This window comes from Theobroma cacao, chromosome 6 (genome assembly GCF_053813885.1).
Source record: "Theobroma cacao isolate CCN51 chromosome 6, ASM5381388v1, whole genome shotgun sequence".
NCBI lineage: Eukaryota > Viridiplantae > Streptophyta > Magnoliopsida > Malvales > Malvaceae > Theobroma > Theobroma cacao.
Window position 1 is genome coordinate 7,126,048 of NC_142644.1, and position 8,263 is coordinate 7,134,310.

An 8,263-nucleotide genomic window follows, 5' to 3' on the forward strand; every position below is an offset into this window, starting at 1 on the left:
ATCAAGGCAAACAACAGTTTATACATTTCAACACAACTATCAATTTAGCCATTTATGCCAATATTGTCATAAGCTAATCAATTAGAACCATAAATTCACAATACATCAAATGGTCTCTAATTACTCTACTTTCAAAGCCATTATTCAATTTTTTAAACAATTTTATGAAATCATTTCATTAAATCACATTTGGTTTATAAAATCGAAAAATTAATCATTTAATTCATTTTCCATGAAATTCACAAAATCGGATAAAAACCACTTTAGATAATTAAGATGATAGTAAGGTTACTCATAGTACTAAAGTTCGGTATACTCCTATTCTCGGTCTTCGGGCATAATCTCTGTACCCTTGTTAAAGGGCTCACCATCTATACATCATACGTGACACGAATTTCAATAAATTGTGTCAATTTATCATAAACTATTTCAGGCTCTATAAATCTATATGAATGCACGAAATGTGATGCAAAATGTTCGAATAGCCGTTTAAATACAGTATTCAACCTAATTCGCACTATTCCCGGTGTAATTAGCTAAAACCTCCAATTTAACTTCAAATCGATTTCTTTCACTTTCTACACTCCAATTATACTTAAAATACCTCATTGATTGTGAATATGATTCAATTTATCAGTCCGAACTATAAATCGCACATGTCTATACATTAGGTAAAAATTCATATTTTCATGCCAAAATTTCCCATTAAATTTCTAGCCTCACCAATCATTAAATACCACCAAAATATCATGAAATATCATCAATTTCAGCCTCAATATCCTCCCTAGAAAATTCGGCCTCTTGTGGGTTTGTGAAGAACAAAGTGATTCATTGCTAGATTTTCATACTTTCCATTACCAAACAACCAAAAACACTTAATTAGCTTAAAATCTAGCAAAATCAATGCTCAAAACCTCTCCTCTCAAATTTGGCCAGCATGGGTTCATCATGCAAACTTGAGTTCTAAGCATGGAAAATGAAAAAGAAAGATGGGTAGTGTAAATCACTAGATAAAATCACAAAATTTTACCTTTATTAGCTTAATCCCTTGAAATCCCACACTTTTTCTTCAATTTTCCCACCTAGGGTTTGTGTTCTTTCCTTTCCTCCTTTGTTCTTCTTTGGCCGGCCATATGAATGAGAAATGGGCTGATTTATGCTGATTTTTAAGCTAAAATAATGAATGGATGAGATTTTGACACATGTCACCATTCTATTGGTCCATGTGTCATACTTAGCCATTAAGCAATCTCTCTCCACCACTTAAAATTTCTTAATTATCCATGATAATATTGGATAAAATTCATGTGCTGGACAAGTGTTGGGTGGTGTAAAATTACAATTTTGCCCCTAGGGTGGCAAAATGACTATTTTACCCATATGCTCAGAAAAATGTCGGAATTAAAATTTTTCACTACTCAAACTCAAATTATATTCTAAATACTCAATCTTAATCAAAAACTTCTTCCAACATTCCAATTTTAACCTCGGATGGCAAAATGACCATTTTGCCCCCCAATCATGAAAATTCCAATTTGACCCTAAATCGGTCTTCAAACTCCGAATCACCTTTTTAAGTCATTATGGGGTTTTAAAATTCTCAATTTCATCTTAAAATCTCTATTTGGACTAGTTTGAGGCTTAATTCAACTTAATTGTACCATTTTGTACAATACCGTCCTTTAACGATTTCCAAGGTACCTAAGTAAGCAAACATGCATTCTTATGTAAGAATGGCATAATAAACATATTGTAGAGTCGGGCTTGACAATTAAAGTAAAACTACCAAGAGAATGGTTGAATTGGTTGTTAAGTAAAAATTCCTTTTTTTATAAAAAATCAGTTCAACTATGAAAGAATAAAACATTAAAATAGAGTATGAATTGAATAAGTAAAGAGTGGCTAAGTAAAAGGGACTCAACAGGATTTTTATAGAGGTTCGGCCTTCTAATGCCTACATCTTCTCCTTTGATAGTACAAGGAGTTTGAATCCATTATCAGCTTGCCTGTTCAACAAAGTTAGGTGTAACCTTCATAGCATGCCTTTTGTAGGATTAGGCATAACCTCTATCAAGACACTACATTTTCAAATTAAAGCATAACGTTTACATAAAAATAAGCCTTTTAAAGGATTAAGGATTAAGCAAAACCTCTCTACCTTTTGCTTGGAGATATAACCAATACAACAGTGGATTCAAGTTAGCCACAAACTGAAAACCTCTAAAAAGGTAGATAACGAAGTTTAGGTTTAAAAAAGTGTGAGCTTTCACAAAAATAAGAATGATCAATGAAGGTCTAACCTTAGGAAAGATCAACTGAAGGGTAAAAATATGAATTTTAGGCTCTTTGGTTGCTTAAAGGTAGGAACTTTTCTACTTACAGCTGTTGCTCTTGTTTTTCTACTCATTTTTTTCTTCAAAAATGATTCAAAGTCTTTCAAAATCCTCTCTTTTTTTTTCTTTAACGTCCTCAAGATGTATATCTATAGCCTTAGAGATTTTTTGCCTGTTAGAGTAAGTTTTAAATCATTTCTTGTACATTCAAGCTAGCTTGCACAATTTTGTCGCTTCTATAGAATCCATTCTTTGTAGTTGAATTGTCGTTCTTCACAAAGTCTTTAGCTTTTTGTCTCTGAAGAATCAATTCTTTCATTTCAAGGTTTAAGTTCTTATAAAATTGGGCGTAAAAATGACACCTTTGCAATCTTGGAAAATCAATTCTTTTGCCTCAAGGTGTCGACCTTTCACTGTGGACTAGCGCCAAAATTTGAATTTAAGATTGAATTTTGCCAATCCATTTTTGACCAGTTGTGCCATGCCTTTCTTAGTCACCAAGTTTCTGAGTTGTACTTTTGGTGTTTTAAGAATTGGCTTCTTTTCCTTGTAGAATCGATTCTTTCTTCTTTACTTTTCTTGTTTTGCATTTTGTCTCTCCAGAATTGATTCTTTGTCCCAGAGATATCGGTTCTTCACAATTCTTGAAGCTTTTGTCTTCTAAGAAATGAGTTCTCTTTGTTTTAGAATCAATTCTTCCTATAATTAAAGAAATATATTTTGCTTCCTTTCATTCAAGAATCAGGTCATTTCTTTCGAAAGCTTAATCCTTGGGCTGGCACATTTAATTTTGAAAACAAGAGACTTTTGAGAAAATTAAGAACATGATCATCTATGTTCAAAAAATTAAAACATTTCAGTATATTTTTCTATTAAGTTCAGCTTTAACAGTCCTTTGTGATTTTTCTTTATAGTCAAAAATATCTTTTACTTTCAAAGCCCATTAAGTTTAATCAATTTTGTCATGTCAAAACAAGAATAAAGTTAACAATCTAGCCTTTTTTTATATGACAAAGTTAAGAGTTAAATTTGCTCATTGAAGAAAAACTCTCCCTGAAAATATGCTCAAATTTTCAAAATACAAGCTTCCCCTAAATTTGTGCTTTCCAAAAACATTTATAGTTAAGTTTGAAAGCACTCTGGAAAAACCATTTTGAAAAATCCAACCAACATGAATGAAAATTTAAGCGTAAATTTACTCAATATATTTCTCCCTTTTTTTGTTATATCAAAAAGCAAAAGAAAATGGAGTATAAAAACAAAGGAGGAAAAACTCATAAAAAGATAGAGCATTAGTAGAATAGGTTATAAATAATTATCAATCAACATTTGAGAATAAGATCACAGAGGCATTCATAGTAAGTAAGTTCAATCAATCATCAATAGTCGTAGAGAACAATAACAAATGAGATATAAGTAAAGGAGATATTTCATTAAGTTAAATCATATACACAAAGATAATTTCCAATGCAATCATGTTAGTACAAAACAAAATGTATGCAAATGTTATGCAATGCAACTTTCTAGGATTTAGATTTAAAATTAGTGCTAAAGTCAGACTTAAAGTCAGGGTCTTCTTCTTTTGTGTTTTGCCACCCATCCTTCTTCATCCAACTATTGAATTCAACTTTGTACTTGTATCCCATATTTTCAAGAGCATATTTGTTTAACCTTTTATCTTTTGGGTTCCTTATTCCAAGTATCAATCTTCAACTTGTGAATGAGTTTTGATATCACCATTCCATATGCTAGATTGCTTTGTCTTCTTTTAACCAGAGTTGTCATATCTTTAAAAATGAATTGGGCAAGATCAATAGATGTTTTCTTCTTTATGTGGTGCATGAACCACATTTCTTCATTCATTACAGTCTTAGGCTTGATTCCTAGAGGTTTGATGTTATGAGCAACTATAAAGTGCAAGACTCTGTCATGAAGACTTAGTCTTAAGACATGGTTTCGAAACTCTAGATTAGTAATTGGTCCAACTAGGAACTCTGCAGCTAATTCATATTCAGAAATAGCATTTTCTTCTCCAATATATGAAATTGCATCTTCACTCATAGGTTTTAACTTAAAGATTCTTTGGAGCAGTGCAAGAGTGATGATATAATTATTCTTGGAGAAAGATGTAAAGAAAGAGTCATCATGATCGACTAGCCCTTTGTCATTTTCTCCTATGTAGACAATGGTTCCATTTGAGTAGAAAATCTAACAAGATATTCATAAACTCCTATTTTCAAGTTTAGATAGTAGTGCCATCCCATGTCTCTTATATTTGCACCATATGGCCATCTAATATCCTTTTCAAGCCATTTAAATCAATAATTCCATTATGAAGTACCCTTTTTAAGGCATAATTTTTATCAAACTCATTCCTTTTCTCTTCAGATGAAAAAAGCATGTAGAGAAAATTATTTTTCTCACTCTTTTGCTTTTTTGAAAACTTTGCATAAACTTTTTCTTTCTTTCTAGTAATCTTTGTGAGGCCGTTGAAATGGAGGTTGATATGAGTTAAGAAATGATTTGTTACTTTCTTGTGTACTTAATGGATTTCTTCTTTGAAAATATGTGCACCTTGAATGAAGATTCAATATATATATAGTTATGAAGAGAGAGAGAGAGAGAGGAGATGTTGAAAAGTTTTGGCATTTGCATTTTCCAACGAATACTCTTTTAGAAGATGAAGAGTTTTGACCTTCAGAAGTGACTTTTGAAATTTCAAAATTATCTTTTGAAATTTGAAGTTCAAAGATTTTTTGATTAAAAAAAAGAGTTTATTCTTTAAATAGTAGATGTTAGTTCTCAAGTTTCAAGAGGGTAAAAACAACTCACGAAGAATAGTTTTTTAAAAAGAAGGGTGTTGATTCTAGAAAATCAAAGGTTCAAAAGATTGTGAGTTTTGACTTCAAAATAAGTTTAAGAAATTTCTTAAAAGAAGAAATTTGCTCAATACACTATTTTTTTTAATTAAGAGAATGTGTGCGTATGTAATGATGAGTGAATGTAGTCAATCAAACACATAAAAACTTCATCAAGATATCATTCTTAGAATGATTTTGTATTTAGGGTGATTTGAGCTATAAAAAATATCCTTTATCCTACCTTAACCCTAGCCATACATTACAAGCTTGATAAAGACCTAATGATCCTTGACTTAGTATTTGTCTACATTGGTGGAGAGAGAAAGATGAAAAGCAAACTTATGAAATTTCAATACTAATTTGAATTTTTCATGTGTACAAACTTATTCGGATTGTATAATGTTTTAAGGAAAAAGATTGCACACATACACGGAAATCCATTTGACAATGAGCTAACATTTGAATTGAAACATGAACTTAAATAATAATTTTGTATTTCTTAGAGTTGAGATTATGAATTAACTTATGAAGATATTAAAAGTGATTGCTAAGTTGGTGCAATAGAGATTAGACATAGTTTTAAATCTAATCACATAAACCCTTTTAAAGTTTTTTGGGTTTTATACTACAATGCATTGAATAGATCATTTGATGATTGAGGAAACATTGAACCTACAACTATTTGGGCACCTAATCTTTGAGCTATATGTCTTCCATTTTATGTCTTTGCAGCAAAAGGGCTTTATCTTTGAAAAAATGTCGTAAACTACTTAAACCAGAGTCATCATAAATCTTTTCTTCTTTTGCTTTCCCCATATTATAGTAGAAAACCTCGTGGATAAGATAACTGCTCTAATCACATTATAAAATTAAGATTAAATCAGGGTTAATTAAGATTACAGCAAAAGGGCCTTATCATTGGAAAATTGCCCCAAACTACTTAAACTAGAGTAATCATGAATCCTTTCTTCTTTTCCTTTTGGTCCAAAAATTAATCATTTCAAGAAAATTAATAAAAGGCAAGCTTTTGGTCTTGGTACAAGGGAGATCATAATATCCACTTTGCTATGTTAAGCTACATGCATGATGATCTCATTCGAAAGTTTAAGAACTTCTCAATTACCAAGTAGTTGTGAGAACAACTGAAATTCAAGTATGGTCGAACCACAACTATGAGGCTTTGTGCCTTGACACTTAAGTTCAATCAATATGTGATGGATTCCAAATACACCATGACTGAGCACTTATGAACCATATCAACCATGATAAGAGACATGAAAGCAATTAGCTATGATCTCATATATGAGCAACAGGTCTTAGCTATCATCAAGTCACTCCCTGAGTCTTCATAGGGATATGTGATAACTCTATTTTATAGAGTTGTTTGATCTTAATTTTCAATATATTTTATTTAAGTTCTTAAGATTTAATTTAAGTATTATGAGTAATCATCTTTTTTGCAGACAATCAAGATTTTCATGCTTGACCTCATTTATTTAACTATAGTTTTCTTGGTTTTAAATATTTCATCTTAATCCAACTTAAACTACTAATTAAACATGTTCTAATCATAGATTAATGAGTTATTATATAGTTAAGATTTTCCTACAATAATCAGCTTAACATTAAAAGGAGGAAAGTATGACAAAACTTGCTCTGATACCATTGTTGAGAGGTGGACTTACCTTTTTGGATTAATTTTCTTCTCCCTTTCTGATTGAAAAGCTTGTTTTACAAAACCTCATTCGTGTTCCAAGTGTGCATACAACATTTACACAACGATCTTTTTGTTCTCGTCGTTATGGAAAGGATACTAGAGTCATCCATGTTTAATTTCACATTCTAAAACTCTTGACCTTATTGATGGTGCCTCAAGAATGTAGAGAATAAGAGTGTGTTTTTATTTTTCTGACATACTAAAAAATTGACATTCTTTCTTGTTGAGAAAATTTTAATACGTTAATTTATTATAGAGATAATATCTTTATTCTATTAGAATAGAAAGATACAATATCTTTATATTTTAACTGACTTGGGAACTTTATCCCTTATGGATTATTACATAGATAATCCTTATTTAAAATTAAACAAATTAAATTCAAATTTATATCCTATCCCAAGTATCTGATAAATGGTTTTTGTCTAATTATTTAATTAAAAAATATCAAAACAAAATCCAACATTAATTAAGTAAATATTTGTTAATTATTCACAAATAATTAACATAATTGCATGCCATGTGGATGCATCACATCTAAATGTAATAGTAGGATTACTTACCTAGTAAGCATTAGAATACCCAAACAAAACTAAAGAAGAGTGTGTAGATAATTAAAATCTATGAAAGTGTACGTTTTTGATATAGCAGAGAATATGCAGAATAGTTGAAAAATGAAATGAATGGGGAGGAACTATAAATTGGCTACAACATAAGCAATATTAGGCTAAGCCATTGTGAGATAGACTAGACTTTGAAATAGTTTGCTAGATGAAGTAAGATCAACAAGAGAAGTACTGTCCATTGCAATAGGTTTAGCATTAGGCTAAAAGGGAGTGGAGACAATTTTATTGTTATTAATACCAGCCTAAGAAAGCAAATGAGATCCATACTTAGCTCGAGAGAGGTAGTAACCATTAGAGTTTTTAGGAGACTTCAAGCCCCAAAAAATAACTAAATGAGTTAAGATTATTCATTTCAAACTGCTAACTAAGATGCTGTTGTTACCTTTCAAAAAAAAAAACTAAGATGCTGTTGTATAATTTTGCAATACAAGTCTTAATATCACCAATTATAATCATATCATCCACATAAAGAAAAAAAAAACAATGTCATGATTAATATGTCGAATAAATAATGCAAAATCATGAGACCTAGAAGTAAAATCAAACTGAACATAATGGAATTAAAATTTTCAAACCAAGCTGCTGGTGTTTGTTTCAAATCAAACAAGACTTGTTAAAGCTTGCAAATTTTATGAAGGGGATGGATATAGTTTGGGTGGAGGTAACATGTTCACTTTTTCCTATACAACACTATTGACATATGCATTTTTGACATCTGTTTGAAAA